This window comes from Falco biarmicus, chromosome Z (genome assembly GCF_023638135.1).
Source record: "Falco biarmicus isolate bFalBia1 chromosome Z, bFalBia1.pri, whole genome shotgun sequence".
NCBI lineage: Eukaryota > Metazoa > Chordata > Aves > Falconiformes > Falconidae > Falco > Falco biarmicus.
In genome coordinates, this window is record NC_079311.1 from 36,240,592 (window position 1) to 36,263,620 (window position 23,029).

Below are 23,029 nucleotides of genomic sequence, written 5' to 3' on the forward strand. Positions count from 1 at the left end.
TGTAGATCTTCAGTTTTCCTGTGGGTGTGTTACAGAGGAGTTGAAAGCCTTGCTTAAGTCCAAATAAACAATGTCCACTGCCCTCCCCTTAGTCACCAAGACAGTCATTTCATTGTAGAAGGCAATCAGGTTGGTCAGATGTGATTTCTTCTTCAAAAAACCATGCTGACTACTACCAGTCACGTGCTTGTCCGTATATTTGGAAATGGTTTCCAGCTTTATTTGCTCAATCTCCCTGCCCTGGAATTGGGGAGATGACCAGCCTGTAGTTCCCTGGATTCTCCATCTTGCTAGGTAAGGTGGCATTTGCTTTTTCAAGATTCTCAAGCTTCTAAAGAACTTTCCTTGAGTGTCACCACCTTTCAAAGGTGACGAGGAGTGGCCTTGCAGTGACATCAGACAGCTCCCCAAGCACTCATGAGTGTATCCTATCTGGTTCCATGGACTTGTGTATATCCAATTTGTTCAAATATTCCTTAACCTTGTCTTCCTCCACCTAGGGTAAGTTTTTATTACTCCAGACTTTCTTGCTGGTGTCAGAGGCCTGGGATTCACAGATTCACAGAACTGCCTGAAGCTGGAAGGGACCTGTGGAGGTCGTATGGTCCAAACCTCCTGCTTAGCTCAAGCAGAGACACTGAAAGTTGATTGCCCAGAAACATTTCTAGGCAGCTTTTGAGTATCTCCATGGGTGGAGACTCCACCACCTCCCTGGGAAACCTGTGCCAGTGCTTAATCATCCTGACAGTAAAAAGTGATTATATGGAACCTCCTGTGCTTCAGTTTATGCCTGCTGCCTCTTGTCCTGTCACTGGGTACAACTGTAAAGAGCCTGGCTCTGTCTTCTTTGCACCCTCCCTTCAGGTATTTAAATACATTAATAGGATTCCCCCAAGCCTTTTCCAGGCTAAGCAGTCCTAGCTCTCTCAGCTTTTCCTCACAGAAGAATTGCTCCACTCCCTTCACCATCTTTGTGGCCCTTTGTTCAGTTCTCTCCAGTAACTCCATCTCTCACTTTTACTGCAGAGTCCAAAACTGGACAGAGTACTGCAGGTGTGGCCTCACCAGTGCTAGAGAGAAGGAAAGGATCACCTCCCTTGACCTGCTACAACATTCCTCCTGATGTAGACCAGAATACCATCAACCTTTTTTTGATGCAAAGGCAGTGCTGGCCTATGTTCAATTTTGTGTCCACCAGGACCCCCAGGACCTTTTCTGCAAAGTTGATTTCCCAATGAGTGGCCCTAACATACATTGGTACAGGGGGTTGTTCCTTTTCAGTGGCAGGCATTTGCACTTGTCCATGCTGAACTTCACGGGAGTCCTCTCAGCCCCCTTGTCCAGTCTGTCAGTGTCCCTCTGGATGGCACCATGACCCTTGGTGTATCAGCCACTCCTCCCAGTTTTGTGTCACCAGCAAACTTGCTGCACACACACTCTGCGCCATCATCAAGATCTTTAATGAAGATGTTGAATAGGGCTGGACACAGTGTAGACCCCTGAGTTATATCAGTAGTCAGTGGCCTCCAGCTAGACTTTGTGCTACTGATAACCACCCTCTGGGGCCAGCCATTCAGACAGTTTTCAACCCACCTCACTGTCTGCTTATCCAGCCCACAAATCAACAGCTTGTCTATGAAGACAAATTCCTGGAGGCAAATCTTAACAATGTCCTGAAGATTCCTGAAGGCAAATCTTAATAATGAGGTGCAGGCAAAAAAGTCATTCAGTAACTTGACCTTTTCCATGTCTTCCATTATGATGGCCCTCTCCAAATTCAGCAATGGACCTGCAATTTCGCTTTGCTTCCATTTACTGATGGTACACATTTAGCAGCCCTTTTTGTTACCTTATGCCACTTGCCAGAGTCAACGCCTGATGGCTCTGAGTTAGTAACCTGATGTCTTTTCAGATGTAATTCATGCTGCTAAAATTTCTGCTGGATCATTAATTGAAAAACATCTGTGGAGTGAATACATAAGCTGAAAACAGCTACTATAAGCTTCTGTCCAAGACACACCTTGTCCTGCAGCAATAAGTAGGATGCTCAATGACACAAAGATATCACAGGCAAAAGACCCAGGAATGAGCAGGCAGAAAAGATACGGAGCATCTCAGGGAAGTTTTTTGTTGAAATTTCCTAGGAACAGCAGTGCTACTGCTGCTGTTGTTAAGAAGACAGTTACATGCTGAGGACTGAACTGGACACTAAATTGGCCAGCTTGACTACCATCATGACCAGAGATAGCTGTTTAGTCCTATGATACTGAATTGTATAAACCATTGCATATTTGGGATTTGAAAACCTGGGACTGTTATCCAGTTACAATTACATGGTGAATTTATTTGCCCCTTTCCTGTTCTTTTATAATAATGTTAGATGGTTATAGACAAAAGTCTGGCTTAATTTTGCTTCCTGCAAACCTAGTCTAAAGCACCACAAAGAGCAATAGTAATGTTCTGATTACAAAAGAAAATGCACTGAGGTGAATGTCACCAACACTGGTAGGAAAGGTTCTGTATGCGTTTCTATCTGTTAGGATTATAGAAATAAGAGAATCTGCATTCTGTCTGTTTTTGAGGGATTTTTTAGGCAGTGACATTTCCTACTACAAAAGGGAACAAATGGCTCTTTCAATTACTGCCCTATATAATATCTTTTTTGTTTACTCTAGGCTGCTTAGACTTGCTCAATGGGGTGGTCATTATTAGTGGCAATGAATATATGCCAAATTGGTCTCATCATAAGGCTGTCAAGACAGATTCACCCACAGACCAATAAAGGTAAAAACTCTGGAGAGCAGCAAGTGACCAATTAAATTATTGCTGGTGGCATGCAACAATTAGGAGAAGGAAGAAATGACAGTTTTGTGAAGCCTATTAAGGAATACCTCTGCAACTGAAGCAACTCAATATGGAAGTGCTCTAAAGTTTTCTGTAAATAAAAAGCAACTGATCTTGTGATGGTGAGCTGTGCACTGTAGATTACTGTATCAATTTCAGATTTTACAAAGGAATACCAGTAATGAAGATTGTGTGTGTTTACATGTGTCTGGAATTAGAAGGCTTTTCCCTATAAATACACTTAAATTCATACCATCTTTCTGTCTAGTTCACGTACCTAATTTTGGCATGTCAGACCACATAAAGCTGTAACCCAAATTCCCGTCTTTGAGGGCATGTAAGTGCTAAAAGAGGAGCATGAAGCTAGCATGATTCCTGCCCAACATACAGGATGAAAGAGTGTGGCGCACAGTTTCTGCTACTTGACATAGGAGCTCAAGTAATATCAGAGTAGTCTTGAGTTTGCTCAGAAAATAAGCAAGATGGATGGACTGGGAATGGCTTGACACTAGTAGACACTGTCAAGGCAGCCACTCAGTAGGATCACATTTGGACAGCACGAGGGATCTAGTTCTGTGTCTACTTTCTAATGAAATAAAACTTTGCTTCGGATGCAAGTCTTTCAACACTGCCAATGAAACATATTTAGATGTTCTACCTGTCTTATTCTTGCAAAATATTTTCTCTCTTTTCTTTTTTTTTAATTTAAATTTTTTAAACATTAACTCATTGTTATTTCATATTTTGCTGCCATCTTTTTCTCCAGCAAAACTTCATGTGAACAGCATTTTCTGTTCTTTCCCACCCACCTTGAATGGGTGAGATTGGTGGGGGTTGGGGAGACACAAGCTAGCTGAACTGCTCAGTTTTTCTAAAAGTTCCCTCAGTTCCTGAGAAATTGAAAAGGAGTCCTTCAGAGCAGAATATATTTATCATATTTTGATGCAGAAGTGACTTTTGTATCAAAGGACTGTATCAAAGTAAAGTGGTTCAGAAAGTGCTTTTTGCAGCCAGATGGGGTTCATAAATCAGACTTATACGACAGATTGCAGTAGGCCATATCCTCCATAAACCATATTTTTATCATGCAATGTATCATTTTTTTAATAAATTAATTTTTAGAAAGGATTTTTTAAATCTGCACCACTTTCATTCAGCCATACAAGTCAATGATAGTTGCTTCTTCATCTGCCCTCACTTTGAGAATAAGACAGAAGGAATTTCTGTTATTTCATGGGCCATTTATAGATGAACCCATCTTTACAGAAGTCTTTGATGGAGGATTGTAAAGAATTTCTGTAGGTTGGGTTTTTTTATTATTAAATGGAATTGTGCAAGGAAGGGGAATAGACTAAAAGATGAGTGTCATTTGGATGACATTATTTAGCCAATTAAAGCTACACCAGACATAATTCTAAACTCCTAAATTCTCTCAGAATCTTTGCAACATCTTTGCTGTTGTGATAAGGGTAAGATTAGCTTCTGGAAAAGCAGTGTAAAAATGTAATCTAGAAGAAAGCAAATAATGACAAAAGCAAAGGATTGACATTACTGGACAAAACTATACTGAAAGCTGCAATAAGTTTAAAGCCAATTTTCTTATGTGCTGTATCACTCTTTATGAAGCTTCAGCCCTGGTAAGCTGGTAGTGATTGTTGAGTTTCTAAAAGGCCCCCCCAGCTTCAGGAAAGGGGGGACAGGTTGCTTGAACTGAACAGGTTTGGAGGCAGCAGGATTCCTGCAGATGTTGGAAGAGAAGGACTGTGAACTATCCACTCAGGTAGCCTTCATTACTGGGATTACAATACACACCTTAAAGATTTTGAGAAGGAGAAAGCAGTATTGATAGTGCATATGTCTGTAGAGAGAAGAGGAATGATGGTGGCCAACAGCCCACTGTGGTCCTGTATGAGGTTGTTGGGGGCTAGCTTCAGTTTTTCCTGTTTAGCAAAACCCTAAGATGACATTGACAGAGGATTGCTATGCTAGTCTCAACTATCTGGTGAGCACACACTGCAGCAACCCTATACCTGCTCTAATTTATACTAGAACTGGTTGGGTCACATTAGATTAACTGACAGTCACTACTTGCACTGCTGATATTGTACAGGCAACTATGGCAATACATTTGCAAATAGGCAACTAGTGCTTCCAGGCTTGGAGGGAAATACAGGACATCCTGAGGAAGCACAGGATGACAGAAAGAAATAACTGCTGTGGACATGTTGTGCCACCTCTTCGTTTACCTAGAGAAGAAAATAATTATTAGATATGTCCAAATGTCACACAAAGGAAAGACCGTCCGTCTTTCAGCCTTGCACATGAGTGGGTGTAAGAAAAAAAGGAGAGTGGAAAAGATGCTGGAGATGAACTTGGAGGTGAAATTCCCAGTAGCTGGAAGCACAGTAACAGGGTGCACATAGTGCCTACCTCCTTGCAGTCCATGCCCAGACGCCCTGCCTGCCATGGTTATATTGCTAACAATGAGAAGTCAGGAAGAAATATACTGCTTACCCTGGAAAACAGGTTGTTAACATGTTCACGGGAAACAGTGAGGATATAGACATCACTGAAGCTAGGGAACTGTTCAAGAAAGACCATGTTGTCAGAGCTGAAATGGCTCAGAGGACCTTGCTGGCAGAAACTGGTGGAAAACACCTCCAGGCACAGGCGTTGTTCTTGAACAAATGCCAAAGGAATCAGATATAAATTGCTTTGTCAGCTAGTGTATTTTAGATCATGGGAACAATTGGTTTGCAGCTCAAAGTTTAATCAAAGCAATGCAATTGGACAACCTGCTAAAACATGTGAGATCAAGATGCCTTTCCTAGAAATAAGATGCCATTAAGTGTCATCATCACCATTACCACTGACCATTTAGAAATCCTCCCAGTTTCAGCGTAGTAATCAGTTTCAATTAACAGTAATGGTTTGCGGAGGGTACCTGTCTGGCTTGAGTAACCTTTGACTGATTGACAGTACATGCTCCATTTTACATAATGCAATTTGCGTAACCATTTGCATAATTTTGCATAATGCATTCTCTTATTAAAGAGATTGTAACTCACATGAAGTGTACATTTTTGACAAGGGCAATTATATTTACTGTGTGAGGAAAAATTTGGCAATGTCCTTATTTTTCCCTTGATAAGCTTAATAAATTCGATGGAAACCATGCTAGAACACAAAGTTAGGATGAGAACCATTAGAAACACAGGCAAATCTGAAGCAGAGTATGCAATAACATTTTTTTCATTATGTACTTTGTTTAAACATAAGTTAGCAACCCAGCACCATGCTAGCCAATCTTCTTCTATATTCCCTGGAATAAATGTCTTTCTGTGCTTCCAGAGCTGAGCTCACCACCATACACACAATGCCTCATTCTTCACCAGCATAAGATACCACTGACAAGCCTTTGTTGTTAGGTTTTTCAACAAGCATCTTATACAGATGTCTGGAGTCGATTCTGCTTGCTATCACAGACTAATTCATCTTCATTTTTCTCCCTTCCTCTCTTATTTGACACATGGCTAGCAGGCCTCTGAGGTCCGTTCTACTTCTTGGCCTGTGTTTGTACCGTTCACAATACACCACCATGTCCACTTGTGGACCTCAGTGCACCCCAGTAACAAAAAAGCCTCATGTGTTTTTTGCCTTACACTGATTTGTGCTTCACCCTTTAATAAAATTATATACTGAATTAGGGTCTTGCAAGGCCAGCTTTGCAGAGATAATGCTTTTTTTTCTATAATATGGTAGCATACAATCTCTTGTAAGGTATGAAAACACTAATCATAGGCATATGAACTTGAACATTACAGAAATCTCTGTTGTAGTAACTTTCAATCATTTCATGTATAAATGCTTCAGTAAGTAGAAATACCAAATAACAGCAAATGACTGGACAGATATACATACATTTGCAAAGAAACATATGGTTTCTAGCCATGCAATTTGCATTAAGATCAATGAGTTCTGCAGCTAAGTCCCCTTGCAACACAAAGTTCAACTGAATGGTTCTGGGTTTAGAAGTCCATAGCTAGACATTCAATGGCAAAAAATATATGTTCTGGAAAACCGTTCTCTGTATCTGCTTACAAAGGCTTACTTCTACCATTGTGTAGATCTTCCACTTTAAATGCTCCTCTATCAGACTCAAGAGTGCAATTAACCTGGTCATATACAAATTTTCAAACTTTTGTCTTTGGTGCCTCTTGCCTGAAAAGGAGGGGAAAGAAACAGTGCCAATAAGAGGGAACATGTCTTCATGGATCGGTGAAAAAGAACCTCAAAATGAGAACACATCTGTCTTGTAAAGGTTGTCTTTAGATAGGGTCACCATACCTTTGAACATACTTGTTCTGAAACTGTCAGATGCAAGTTACCCTCAGAATAATATTCTGTTTGCAACTGTTCAGTGTTTTGCTTGCGTCAGCTGGAAGTGAGCAAAAGTGTATCTATCACCCCTAACCCATCCCTTAAGTGTTATACAGCTGAAGCCTACTCCTGCCAGCCACTGGCACTGGCAAGCAGGCAGAGGCATTTGATGCCTGCTCAGAAAGAAGCAGGCAGCAAAGAGCCATCCAAGCTGGATCGAAGCCACTACCAGGTCCAGCTAAAATGTAATGAAATCTGGCCTGTTCTCCTTCCCTTCCACACGTGCTAGATATTGGCCTTTCTTTAACTCACATCAAAGCTTTATCTCCCGAAATAACTGCACAAAATCAGGAGCCATGATGTGAGTACCTTAGAATTTGTATGTGGTGGAGTATTTTCAGTCCTGCATTAACTCCATTTGCAGCTGCTGGAGTCATTGCCTTCAATTCAATAGGATGAAAACATGAAAAAAGGACGCTGCATGAGTTTATCAAAGACTGTAGAACAAAATCACAGTAATTAAGAGCCACTGATGAAAGAACAAAGTGTGAAACTAATGACAGGCTAATGGAGAAAGGCAGATTGAAAGCATTACCACAATCTGAGATGAGCAGACAACTGTGACAAAGCAAGAGGGAGGACAGCTCCCTGCTCTGCCAAGAGTCCCATCTTTGCCTCATCTCCCACACATTTTCCATGCTTTGTAAAGAAATCATATCAATAATGCAGCGTAGCATATAATGATTGTGTTGTAGTTCTAGGACCAGCTAGTAGCAACCAGAAACTCTGATGGGTTTTCATTAAGAAAATTGATGGACTATGGTGTCTATCCTTGTTGGCACGAACCAGTAACTTTCCTCTAGCTTTTGCTCTTGTAGTGTTTTTTGAAGCCAATAAAAATGTAGTACCATTTGATTGCTGGTTAGTTTTAAGAGAACAAAGGCATAAAATCCCTCACCATTTTAGCACTGAAGTTAACTGTTCATTGAATAGTATCTAACTACATAAAAATGAGGGACCTCTTTTTTTGTCACTCATGTTCACCTTTTTTAATTAAAAATTCTTTGTCAAGAGATGTGTATGCTTTGGCCCTTCTAAGAGACATTCGAATATGGGAAGAGTATGTCTGAAAGCTAACCATATAGTATTGAGATTTGAATCAGGTACTTAGACCAGGTGAGGCAGAGCTGATTTCTGTTGAAGTCAGTGCTCTTCATTGTTTATTTTAGGTTTGATTCTGACCCAGTGTACACTCAGCATCTCCTAGCTGTGGAAGGAGAGGAGATCTCAAGCTCTCACCCACCTACCAGTGGGTGGGGGGGAGCCATGGGGCTGTCTGAGAGGGTCCCTCCAGGGACCAGCTCAGATTGTGATGTGTGCAAGAAAAAAGCAAACCCTGAGTGCAGGGCTGCCCTTTCCTGTGGTCACCTTACCACCTCTGTGAACTTAGAACTTACAGTGCCGCAGCACTGGTATCCTCTGCTCTACCCCACATGCCTTGATGCTTTACCAGTCTCCATTTCAACATTCATTTAAAGCAGTGGGGAAAGCTCTCCAAAAGAGGCTAGCAATGAAAATCTGTAAGGTTTTCTAATTCTATTATTTTTACATCCCTGTTTAGGTATTAGACTATCTCAGGGGTTTAGTTTAAGCCATGGCAGAAGTCTTGATAGCAAAGTGGAAATCTCAGTGTATGTTCTTCCATTTGATTTTAAATTTTTATTCCTCACTTCCCCAGAGAAATCTTTCTTAAAATCAATTTTTCAATTCTAGGAAATCAAAGCACATGTTCTGTGCCTCTTAAATGCACCTTTGACATCCCTCTGTTTTTTTCAGTGGATGACATTTTACAAGCTTTTACTTCTCCACATAGAGAGCTGCTCTTTGGTATTTTAGAAATAAAGCATTTTAATAACTCTTGAAATAAGTGTGAGTTGAAGATAATTGCTGTCTACTTTCCAAACTGCATTGCTCAGTTCTACCTGCAAAACATATTTGTAGAATATTTTCACTTCATATTTATAACCTTTCATTGATTTCAGATATGAATCCATTTTCATTTGGGATTCCTATTTGGCTTCAAAGCTTTTCTATGAAAATAATGTACATATGCTTAAATATTTCCATTTTAAGTCAGATACATTAGATGTTATTAAGTTGGCTTTTTTCCTCCAGACAAAAGGGGAAATGTAAACCAAAACATCTAATTTTAACATCAGAATTTTCAGAGTTGCCATAGTAATTAGTGCTAACATTTTTAGTGTTCGCATAGTTCCCTTCAATGTGACAGCCTCTGTGATTACGACAAGTGACTCCCGAAAAGAAATGTGCTTACAGTACCACAGTGTCATCTGGCTGGCAGTGCCTGGTAGTATTTGGTGTAGTTGCAAAACAGACCCCTCAGAGGGGTAAGGGTGGAGGGGACACCTTCAGCACACTTTTTTTGTGTGACCACTTTGTAACTAATTCTGAACTTGTTTAGGCTTGTGCATTCATATTCTGTTCCTAAGTGTAATATTTTGCTCACAAAATGGATAGGAATTACCAAACTGATTAAGGCATGTAGCATTTCCATGGTACCTTGACTGACCTCCTTGAAGGGAGGGTTCAGAGCTTCTTGTAATGGGAACTAGGGAAAAAACAGAGACATAATTGTCTTTTTAAAATTCAGAATGTCCTGACAAATCCCTACAGTCTGACAAATTTAAAGTTATTTTTTTCAGTTTTAGGAATATAACTGTAATTGTGTTAGAAACTTTGAATATGTAATTTTTGAGTTAATAAGAACATAAGAAAACGTGTCAAGAGAATTCATTTGCAAACTAGATTGGTATATCCTTGCTGTCTTCTGCTTCAACAGGCATCTGTGAAGAAGCCTATGCAATTGTTTCACCATGGAGCAATGCACTTAGCACTCAGCACATACTAGAGGGTCTGGGAAAAATGCAGTTTTACCACATGAAGGTAATGGGAAGGACAAAGGATGACAAAAACATGTGCCTCCATAGTTGCCTTTGTTGCTAGGATCCATAGTCTTTCTTCATTTTAAGAGCAGCTTGAAGAAGATTAGCCCTCTATATACTCGTCAGCATACTTCTTTGTATGACTACAGTAACATTCATGGCTCAGCTTTCCATTTTCACGGTATTGTACTGCCAGAATGCTAGATTTCCTGGGGATAAAAAATAACAAAAAATACTTTGGGGCTGCCCTACCTGCAGTGCATAGACTTAATGAATTAAGTGATGGTCACATTTCTAAACAACATTTAATTCATATTTAGAACTTGAAAAAAACTAGATAATGTGACTCAAAATTAATTTTCAACTTTTTAACACTTGAAATCCCAGCTTAAGTAAGTCTGGGCAAAACAGTAAACTGATTTAAATATAAGATAAATCAGCATAGTACAAGTTACATTCATTTGCAATTCCATTGACCAAAAAAAAAGAAAAAAAAATACTGACTTGAGTTCAAGTAAGAAAAGGTAGGCAGATAGATAAGGGTTCACTCAGCACTGGTTTTGAGTGTTCAATAATCTTTATGCCTTTTTCCTGGGTGGAATGGCTCTATGAGAGAGTTAAAGGGAACTAAATCATCTGTCTGCTCATAAATAAAGAGCAGGTGTGGGGAGAATTTGTGATCAAACCAGCAGGAGCCTGCTACAGTGGGCTTAAACTCTGAGTACGAGCTAACAGAGGCTTCTGACATGTATGATACAGGCAGGGACTGTATATGTTAATTTCACTTTTGCAACATTAGGAAAATTTAAGAAAATCTAACACATTATGAAGTAACTTGAAATTAATCTCCCTTTATTTAATTATCATGAATTATTGCAATAGAGACTACCTGTAAAAAGGTGTAATGTTTCTTTCCTTTTTATGTATTGCCTTCACAATATTTTATCTTGCTTTCATATTTCTATTTTCCTATGTACTCTGCCTTTATTTTATTGAAAAAGTGGCTTTGTCCTAAGATGTTCTGTACATATTAAAAGATATTGACATAAAGTCTTAGAATTGCTGGGACACTCCTGTTCTTTGTGAGGTTTTTCTGCCTCAGGCTGTATCCTGACAATACACGTTTGAGCCATGGAAAGCACAACACTACGCAAAGCAGAATTTCCAAGTTCAATGCAAGACTGTCACAAAAGAAAAGATTAGAAGAAAATATCAGCACATGTACAGCTTCTTCATATCACAGACCCTGAAACCAATAGGACTATTTCTATTGTACATAGCTGAACTATGTGCTATATACTAATATATATTGTATACTAACCCACTTGCTCTGTTATGGTTGATATAAAAGTAAGCTAGAAGTAATACAGTCTAATAACCTAATTACTGTCAGTTAATTTGGTCTCTTCAGTTTTTCAAGTTCAACATAGTCTACAGTATTTCAGCCCACGTGAGATGTCTGAATAATCTTGCAGGCATATGTGAGATATTTGGTGTCATGTCATTCCTTGGAAAACTGGTGAAATTTTGAAAACTCTTGTCCTTCCTTGATTTTTTGAAGTTTTTTCGTTAGCTAGATCTGATTAAACTGCACTCTGTCAAAGCAGATTTAGTCATAAAGATTAGTGAATGACAGACCTCAAAAGGATTACTAGTTTAGGTGAAATGCCCTGAAGTTCAGGTTCTCATCAAAGATCCTTGGTTGGGAAACTGGTCAGAAAATTTCCCCAAGAACAGACTTTTTCCTGAAAGACTTATAATTTCAGGGCAGGAAATGTTATGGCATCATGTCATGCTATATATTTTGTTATCTTCATTTCTCTGAAATCAGGTATATGAAAATGGACATAATTTACAGAGACTGAAAGAAATTATTTACAACCACCAGGAGAAAGCAAAGTTAATAATAATTCATTGCAAAAATCAGATGCAATCAGAACATCCTTTAACTAGATCCTATACCACCAGGTGAGAAGGGTCTAAGTTTCATCACTAATGCACAGAAGTAGACAATAAATAAAGTGAATGAAAAAAGAATACAAATTCATGAATGTGATTGTATTACTTGCTAATTATGTTTCTATTGTTGATTCACTGAAAATTCAGGTTGACTGGAGAAACAACAGATGAACAGCCATTTCTTTATCTTATTACTGAGCTCAGTTTATTGATGAGGAATGTATATTCATTCTTTTGCATTAAGAAAAAATATGTGATCATTCTCATCTATCACATCAGTTACATCAAATGGAAACATTTGCAAACCCCAAGGCTCTCAGGAGAAATTTCATACTTATGCTGTAAGATAACTTCCATATAATGGTTCAAGTAGGACAATACCAAAACTGTTGTCTGGCAAAGAACAGGCTCTGATTTCCCTTAAGGTGTAGAAATTACAAAGGAAAATGCTTAACTTCAGTTGCTCTGGGTCAGGCAGTGAAGACCTGTGTTTATGACATTCAAAGTTTAAGAGCGAATATTTATGGTAGATTTTCATACACAAACTCTCACCAGATGAAATATGTGATGCTCTAGGTTTGGTTTCCTCCCCTAGCACCAGAATTAGCTGGGGACCCAAAACCAAGGTAGCACTAGCATGTGCTTCCCCTTGTAACAAACTCTGCAACAGCCTTTTGCGGAAATGGAGTTTGCTGTCCTTTCCTTCACACACCTCTAGTCCTTTACATTGGTTAATTGTTAATTATATTCTATGTAAGGAAACACTTGAAAGTGTGAAATAGAGGTAGGTGTATGACAGACAGGAAGATTTTGCATTGGCTGCTGGTGATCTCGTATTTATGTCTATAAGATCTCCTAAGCTCACAGCCAAGTCTGATGATGCACTTATGTGTAAGGTCATTTTCATAAGGCTTTACAGGTAGCACGTTTCTGAGTCATTTGGCTTATGCTCCCCTGACTTTCAGAGCTACTGCAGGCTTGTTATATTTTCCCAGAGATATGTTGCCTGATTATTGATTTATTTCTCTCTAAGGTGTGACGCATAATGGTCTTCCTTGCATGAAGATTTTCTTGTACTATAAACAAAACTAAAAATAAGAGGAATGGAAATGGGACCAAAGAAGAGAGTGTTTGCCAGTGTGTGCTCTCAGTTTACTGAAAAGCTGGACTTGAAGTGGTATTTCCCGTGTTTTCCATTTGCAGTCATTATGGGCTGTTGATTAATGAGCTAATCTCATTTCAAAATACTACAATGTATTATATATAAACTCTTTTAAAAGTATCTTTTGGAAAAGTGGATATTGAAATATAGCAAATAAGAGCCCCAGACAAAAGATGTGCCACTGAAAAATACACAGAGATCTTAAAATTGTATGTTTTGATTGAGTTCTTTATACCAATATAACATCAGGTGTAAAACCTCACCCACACAACAGTATGTAAAAATTATGCCTCAGCTGCTGGCTATATCTGTACAATTACAAAACATCATCAGAACCCTAAAGAATAATATTATACCAAAAAAAGATCTATTTCTATCATTGAATTAGTCTTTAGTAGTTAATTTCAATCTTCAAAGATTACATATCTTCCTTTGATTTAATTGTGGGTTGCTCTAAAATAGTATCTGTCAAATCTACAGCCATGGCTTTGAAAGCTCTGTGTTTGTGAAAGACCAGCTTGAATCTTTAAAACAGTGGAAGGGTAAATGTTTCTACTTTAACTACGCAAAGAGTAAGAAATTTTGTGGCATTTCTAGGCAAGTGCTACCGTGCCCCAATCGTTTTGGTTGAAAGAGGGAGATATCACCCATTCATCCTCACATTTGTGCTGGAAGAATAATAATTTGAATATTGCAACAAAAAAGTCTACTTTTTGAAGGCATTTTTTGGTGTGTGTGGGGGTCTGTTACCATGCTGACAAATGCCAGCCCCTTTGAATGCAGCCTATCAGTACTTTTCCTTAAAGAATTCATAACCACATGTGACTTTTGCAGTAAAAAAAAAGGAGAAAAACAATACTAGTTTGATCAGAGGCCTCGTACTGTATATCAGAGGTACTTTCTAGAGCTTTTGACAGTCATAGTGACGCGGTCTGCAATACGTGAGGAACTTTTGATCCAAAATATAATATATATATTTTTATATATATATATAAATAAATATAAAATTTGCGAGCTCTGCCAATTTAAGAAAAGATTGAAACTTTTATTATTTTGTTAATACCCTAAATTCCCAAGTCACCAACAATGTTCAGTGAGATAAAAGGTGAATCTCCAGGTTACACTGCCATGAAGCATTGCATCACAGCCAGCAACCAGTGCTGGAGCAAGCAGGCAGCTGAGTGTACAGTGCTCTGTGTTTCAATAGCTCTGAAGTGACCCCTGTGAATGTGGGAAGGAGTAGTAACATGAGTTCAGAATTTCAGGAGAATATTTATAATTAAATATTTAAGCTTAAAGGATGACAAGTGGCTTAGTTCAGATGATGCATTGTCTTTTAATCATGTAAAAGATTATATGGGTTCATGTGACTTCTTTTTTTTAAGATTGTAATTCATTGTTTTAAAGCATTTTTCTTTCTCAGTGTAAAAGATTCAGCTAAATGTGAACAGTCCCGTGAAGAAGAACACCAAATACTGGAGGAGAAGTATTCGGTATTTTGCAATGCAGCATCTTAGCAGATTCAGTCCTCATTAAAACGTTACCATACTTTTCTAAGCACACATCAAAGGCTGTTTGTATGTATTACTGATGATACGATATGATATGATATGATATGATTATATGATATGATTTAAATGATATGATTTATATGATATTCTCATGAGGATACAATATTCAAAACCCCTCCAGATCTGTTAAACGGGATTCTAATCTGAGATAAGTAAATTTTGTTTTGCAGCTGCTCTGGCCAGAGATCCCACACAGGATTTCTAGATAAATTAATTATTTTCACAGTCATGTTTTCATTTAATATGTAATCATAAGGAAGAGAGAGCAGTGAAATTACTGGAAGAGATTCATATTAAAAGAAAATTTTGGTCAGATGTCTAGGAAATATAATTAATTTTGTTTACATTGTTCAATGATGTGAGGCTACAGTGAGGCAAAGCAGTCTAATGTTAAAGCTTAGACCCACTGAAATATATGCAAAGGATCTAAAACTTTCCTATGTGTCCTTAGTTACTCTGCTTATACAGTGAGAATGGCAATTTTGTTACCCACCTATAAACACTAGGCATATGCAGGAATTAAGGAATCAAGGAATTATCCTGTGCATTCAGCAATTTTCTTCTGATTTACCCTCATGTTCCCTCACCTGAACAGCAGGTGAGCTCACAAGCCTTTCCTATCTAATCTGAAGGAAGTAACTGTCAGGTGAACAGCTTGTGCAGCTTTGAATATTTGTGATAATCATATGGCCATCTCTGGCAGAGAGAGGCAGACAAGAGGTTTTGAATATTGTGTCATCATGAGAATATCATGTGAATCATATCATATAATCATACCATATCATATGATATGGTATCATCAGTAATACATACAAACAGCCTTTGATGTGTGCTTAGAAAAGTATGGTAACTTTTTAATGAGGACTGAATCTGCTAAGATGCTGCATTGCAAAATACCGAATACTTCTCCTCCAGTATTTGGTGTTCTTCACGGGACTGTTCACGTTTAGCTGAATCTTTTACACTGAGAAAGAAAAATGCCAGCATCTCAATCATTTAGGACTGATGTGGAATGAGTTATGCTTCTTATCATAGGGCAGCGTCTTGGCAGGGCAAGGAAAGCACTAGCTTTTGCACCTTGTTTTATCTGCATTCACATGCTGGGATAAAGTATCGATTACACCTTTAAAGAAGTGTGAGAAGCAAAATCCACTATGTACAATATAGGCAAATAGGAATAAGACATATTAACCCCAGCTATTGGTGCATTCATAACAATTCATTGACTAAGTCCAGTGCATTCTTATTACCCCTATAGTCTCAGGTTCTGGACATTAACAGTTTAAAGGATTCCTGGGTTGCAAAGAAGCTAAAATATTGTTGAAGTTAGGATGTAAACTGGGATTCACAGGCCTGACTGTTAAGCCATGGATGGCTCTTAATGCTCTCTGGAAGGCAAGGATGACTCAGGGAAACAATTCAGAAAAATGAATACAAAAGAAACAAGTTTACAAAGGCAAACTCTCTGCTAAGATAAGGTAAAGCAGATGAAAGATGTTACAGTTGCTCATTAAGAGTAAAAGGACAAGTTACTAGTTATTCACAGTATTTATACACCTAATATTAAAAAAGTGGTACAATGTGATCAACAGCCTTCAGAAGAAATACAGAAATTAACTATCCCATATTTGTCCATCTTCACATCACTGTTCAAAGCTCCATGAAACTTTACAAACTTTAGGGCAGACTGAGACCCCCACAAGTGAGGGAAGTGTCACCATGTAGTCATCACTTAAACAGCATCATTCCTCTAATGAGCGGAAAACCCATGGTTACTGTCACAAGGGGACTGAACGTTGACCTCTACATTATTACTGAAGTTGGCAGTACACTGAATTTCATAACTGAGGTATGCTCTAGGCTATGCTTCTATGGTCTCCACCAAGGATCCAGTGGCTAGGGCTGAAAAAATGACCAAGACTTCTTGGAGAGTATCTGGAAGGTCATAGCAGGGGACTGGAGGAGCTCTGTCAGGGATGTTATGCACAGAAACAAATGTTTGATCTTCTACAAGTTAAATGTATCGCATCAAATTGTTAATGAAAAGCAGAACTTGTACTAATATTTTGATAGTACAATATATTAGGTAACTTGCCTTCCAATCTCTATTTAACATAATAAAATGGTCTGTAAGGGAAAGTGAACTCAGCTGCTAGACATTTTACTGCAGCTGGATCACTCTCCTGAGCACTACTTCAAGGAAAGTTATCCTCTTTAAAATGTTTCCTGTTCAAAAGATCCAAAAATGAAACTCTGAAAAGAATAACTGTTATTTGGTCAACCAGCTGATTTTTCTCTGTAACAATAATAATTCATTTACCAGAAAAAGCCATTAAAATAAATGTTTTTTTCCAGCCCCGTCTTCACACCACCACCCCCCCCACACACACACTTTGTACACTTGCACTAATGTCAGAAGGCAGTAATAACCTGTTTTTCTTCTGTTTACAACCCTGGCATCCACATAACCTGATCTGAAGTGTGCTTGGAAAAGAGATGTTGTTGGAGGCTCCTGCTGCTGCTGCTACCCTGGGCAATGCCTTTGGACATCATTCATGTTAATCAGGGCCAATCCCACCTGTTTTTTGTTCTGGCTGTTTTCTTGAAGCAGAATTATTTAAGACTCCAAAAACACTCTAGGGAAGGCTCTAATATTAATTCAAGATGTGGAGCAGATGGTTAAGAACAAATTCCACTAACTGAAACACAGTCTGATCCTGTATTCTTGTCACAGCCAAAATTCAATTTCTATGGAAGTTTTTCTAGGTTGTAGTTTATCACTGGATTTGATCTACATTCACACTAGTTTGAAAGCTTGATGATAATAGGCGTTACCTAAAGGGTGATCAAAACTCAGAACATCCAAAGATCCTAACTGATACATATTAAAACTTCTCTTAACCTTTTCATATATGGTTGGTTTTGAAGAAGCATATTTTAATTTGTTCTTTTTCCCCATCAATTGTTCTGTCAAGTATATGCCAGTTTCCAATTTCCCATTGCTTTGAATTCCTTTCTTCTTTCCTTCCTCCTTTTGTCTTTTCTCCAGGCAATGAATTGGCCTCCAATTTTTGGCTTTCTGCCTTGTTGCAAGGAAGATATATTCTACACATAACAGTGAGACCTCACTCTTTCACCCTTCCCTTTGTTCCTCCTACAAAGTGCTGTCACAAAAGTACCTGAGCAACTATGCAAAGTTAAATTGAATTTGTGTGTCCCACTTGCTGAAGCATAAAGGGAAAATTTTGGAATACAGTGGAAGTCTTTATATTCTAGTGCAGTAAAGCCTTTTATTGATGATGTAAACTCAAGCAGCTATGTATTTCTGCCTTTCATTCCCTTATAGAAATACTCTTCTCATAAGACCTGCAGTCAGTCAGTGGCCATCTTGTGTTATGTTCATATATGATGTGCTGTACCAGGAAATGATACTGAGCTACAAATCAGTTTTTCATAAAATAACTCATATATCACTTTGGACTACCTCAGGATACATAATAGATTACTAAATATGCTACATGCTGGCTGAAAACAAGGAATTGAACTTAGGCTGCTGGAGAGGTGAAGCCTGTATGGCTGGAGGAATGGTTTAAAAGTGGCTTAAATATGCAGCTGCTTAGTATATTAATGGCATCTGAAACAGTGCCCTTGAACAGTACTAGGATTACCATAGCTATTCATCTAAAAGCCACCCAGATGCCTTGTCTCTTTATCCTTCCTCTTTCAGTTTGGCTGAAAATATATTCCTCTTTCAGTTTGGCTGATACAGCTAACATGCCTTAATTTCAGTTGCATGCCCAGAATCTGTGTAAAATGCTCCTGTAATTGATTGACAGGATTTTTAGATGGATTTGCAAGAAAGAGTCAAAAGCAGCTGCTGTGAGTTTGAGGACACTGGGATACCCATTTGCTGAGTAGAGACTGATGATGAGCAATATAAGAAGCTGATGCCTGTACCATTGTGTTCTGCGTCTGACCAGTGACGTGCTTCTGTAAGTGATACACTGTCTGCCCATGGCATTTCACTTGGGTAGCCCCAGTGGAGCATCTCTATCTACTTGGCCTAACTGGGCACTGCTAGTGTATGCTTTATGAAGATGGAGGATGGGAAAAGAGGAGGAGCTACAGAGCTCCTCTGTCATTACCTGCCTCTCAAAAGAATGAAGCAGTTGATGGGGTGGTTAAGCTTGCAAATCTGGGAGAGGCTAGGCCTACAATATAGCTCTAGAAATATTCTGGGAAGCTTTTTGGAAATGTAAATAACTTTGGTTTCTTTTTCTTTTCCCAGTTACACAAGCACTATGATGAATGAATAGAAGATGCAGCAGTCAGTGAGCTGATTACCTTTACCCATACACTGTAAGGATGCAAGAATAGAAGGACTCAAAATGTAGCACAGATGTCATGAGTTCATTTAGTTACGCATTTCTTGACTAGACTCAAAGCTTTTGTTCTTACCTGCCTCTGGGTAAGAAGCACATCAGGATAAAGGGAATTATGAAATAGAAAACTGAGGTTTTGTTCAGGTGAGGAACAGATGATATCCTAGGTTAGACAGAATTTTTTGTGGTCTGTACAATTCCTTCATGTGGTCATGGTTTTTTCTTCTCAAAACTGCATGTTAAGCTCAAAATTGAAAATCATGCTGCTGTCTCTTTATTTAGTGAGAGTATAAATGAAATATACCAAATGAAATATACCATCATGGGAAGTCTTCAGTACCTTTAATCTCATTTCTTTTAGAATTTTTTCTACAGTCTCACCTGGGTTTATTTTTTTTTTTAAGAGACATCACTAATTGCTATAATTAGAGCTACTGGTGCTAAAGCATTTATCCCTATACATTAAAAAAAATTTAATCAAAACTAAACCCAAACAGCATTAACATTTCCATTTCAGCAAGATAAGAAATAAAATTCACACAAAGGCTACTCTATCCTGAAGCTGCAGGTTTTGTACATTCCATGAAGATTCTGGGGGTCTGACATTTGTCACTGTACGCATTTTGTTCTTGTTAAAATGAAAAGTCAAATTCTTAGTCACTTCATGGAGAAAAGTGTATTTGCTGTCCTAATTTCATATCTCTTTTATCACAGTTTATTTCAGACTTTTGTTATCACCTGAGAATAACAAAACCTGAACTTGCCTTACTAATGATCTCAAATTTATTGTATTTTTTTGATATATGTGATGCTTATAGCTAATGATATTGAATATGGCTAAGTTGATGGATGAAGCTGATGTGAATCATATAAAATGTCAGTCTTACAATTACAGTTTTACAGAGTCATGTACTGGTTGGTGCTGGAAGGGACCTCTGAAGATTGTATAGTCTATCTCTCTTGTGTTCACAGCAGAGTTGCCTAGAGCAGGTAGCTCAGGGCCCTGTCCAGTTGAGTTTTTAGTATTTCCAAAGATTCCATGGCAACCTGTTCTGGTGTTTCATCATTCTCACTGTAAAAATAAGTGTTTTCTTATCATCACCATCTATCATCACCCACCACTATCATCAGGTATTTATACATATGGATAAGATCTCCAAGAGCCTTCTCTTTTTCAGGCTGAACACTTGGAACTCTCTCAGCCTCTTGTATACCATTAATCATATCTGTGGCACTTCACTGGACTCCAGTGTGTCCATGTCTCCCTGTTCTGGGGAACCCAGGACTGGACCCAGAGCTCCAGGGATGTCTCACCAGTGCTGAGTAGAGGGGAGGGATCTTCTCCCTCTTCCTATGGGTAATGGTCTTCCTAATGCAGCATAGAAGGCTGCTGGCTGCCTTTACAGCATGGGCACTTTGCTGGCCTCATGGGCAGCTCATTGTCCATGGGAACCTGACATTCTCCTCTGCAAAGCTGCTTTTCAGTCCTGGTCAGCTCCTAGTGTTGCCTGGGATTATCCTTGCCAATAGACAGAATTTTGCATTTCCCTCTTTTGGACTTAATGAGATTCTTGTTTGTCCATTTCTCCAGCCTGTCAAGGTCCCTCTGAATGGTAGCAATGGCTATTAACTATTCTTCCCAGTTCTTTATCTCCTACTAACTTGCTGAGGGTACATTCAGTCCCATTGTCCAGGTCACCAATGAAGATGTTAAACACTGTTGATCCCAGTATTAACCCCTGAGGTACACCACTAGTATACCACAAACTGGACTTTGTACACTGATCACCACCCTCTAGGCCCAGATGTTCAGCTAGTTTTCAGCCCACCTCACTGTCCATTTATCCAGCCCAGACTTTGTCATGGTATCTATAAGGGTGTTATGGGAGACAGTCTAAAATCTACTAAAGTCAAGGTAAAAAATATCCACTCTTCTCTCCTCATCCACAAAGCTGGTTGCCTTGTTGTAAAAGGCTATTTTATTAAGAATATTTTTTTCCTTGTAAATCCTTGCTGATTACTTGCAATCACATTCTTACCCTTCAAGTGCCTGGGAATTGTCTCCAAGATTGGTTGTTCCATCACCTCTCCAGTGATCAAGGTTAGACTGGGTAGCCTGTAGTTCACTGGGCCTTTCTTCTTGACCTTTATGATGATATTTGCTTTCTTTCAGTCCTTGGACATTAATACCAGTCACGTGATTATTTAAAGATTATCAAGAGTGGCCTTGCAATGAAATCAGACAGCTCTCTTAGCACCCATGTGTGCATTCCAACAGGCCCCATGGGACTTTCACATCCCAGTTTTTTAAAGTACTCTCCAACATGGTTTTCCTTTTTGAATGCTAAGCCTTACTTGCTCTAGATTTTCCCTGTGGTCTCAGGGGCCTGGGATTCCTGAAGGCCATTTTTGCTAACAGCTACTGAGTCCTAGAAGATGTTGAGTACCTTAGCTTTTCTTCTGTCCTTTGTCACCAGGTCCCCCGCCCCACCCGGCAGCAGGCTCATGTTTCCCTAGACTTCCTTTTGCTGTTTACGTTTTTGTGGAAGCCTTTCTTGTTTCCCTGCTCCCTGTGGCAACCGCATGTTGGCCTTGACTTTCCTAATCCCATCTTTACAGGATGGGACAGCAGCTCTGTATTTTTCCTGAGATACCTGCTGCTGCTTCCACCTCTTGTACACTCCATTTTTATGTCCAAGTTCATTCAAGACCTCCTTGCTCATCCATGCAGGCCCACTGCTACCTTTGCTGGGTTTCGTACTTGATGGAATGGACCGTTTTTGAGCTTGGAGGACATGATCTTTAAATATCAAGTTCTGAAAGGCTAGTGGGATCTCAACAAAAACTGTGTCCCTATGAAAAAACAAGTCCGATGTGAAACTAAATTTGGCTTACAACTTTTAAAATTATCCCTTATTATTGCAGTTCACAGGCCAGTCCTCAGTACTGAGTGGGAAAATGTTATTTTTCATGCAGTGGTGTAGTGGGTTTTTATATTTTTAAAAAGCAATTTCCATGACTTTTTGACTTTTTTAATATGATCATTTGGTAACTTATCCTGAAATAGCTGTGACAGAGTCATCTCATGATTTAAGGCATAATCATTTAGTAGGCACATACTGAGTGTCTGTATAAAAAAAAAATAAAGTTGCCATTGAAGCTAGAATGGACAGGAAATCCTTGTAAGATCACACATTGCTCTCTTCTCTCTTTTGTTGCAACAGCAATAACACTCTGACATCCTTGTCCCCAAACCATTACTCTTTGCTCCTTCCAAATACCCACTCTATTATTCTGTGCCTGTGAGCCAACCCCATCCTTTTCTTTTTTATTCTGCCAGACGTATGCTTATTCAAACTGTTCAGCTTTCAAAGGCATGACTTTTCCTGCCAGAATAATTTTCCTCAAATTTACTGTGTAGTGCATAGTATATGCATACACTGAAATAAAGGTTTTCTAATATGACTTTCCCTTAAATATTCCTTTTATATTCCCAGTGAAGTCAATCTTTCCCCAATCCTGTGTTCCCCACCATTTGCTCCATTCCTTTACTACTTCTTCCCAAAACATTTGAAAGTACATAAAATAAAGCACCACGTGCTAAAATACAAGTCTGGAATCCATACAGGTAGGATTTATTACAGGTTTCCCCTGAATGAGGCAGGCAAGATGGCAGAAAGTGGTGGGAGGAGAAATCATCAACATTTTTCCAACCAGGAAAAATTTGCATTCCAACCTGGTCAGGATCTGGGAAAAGCACATATGACC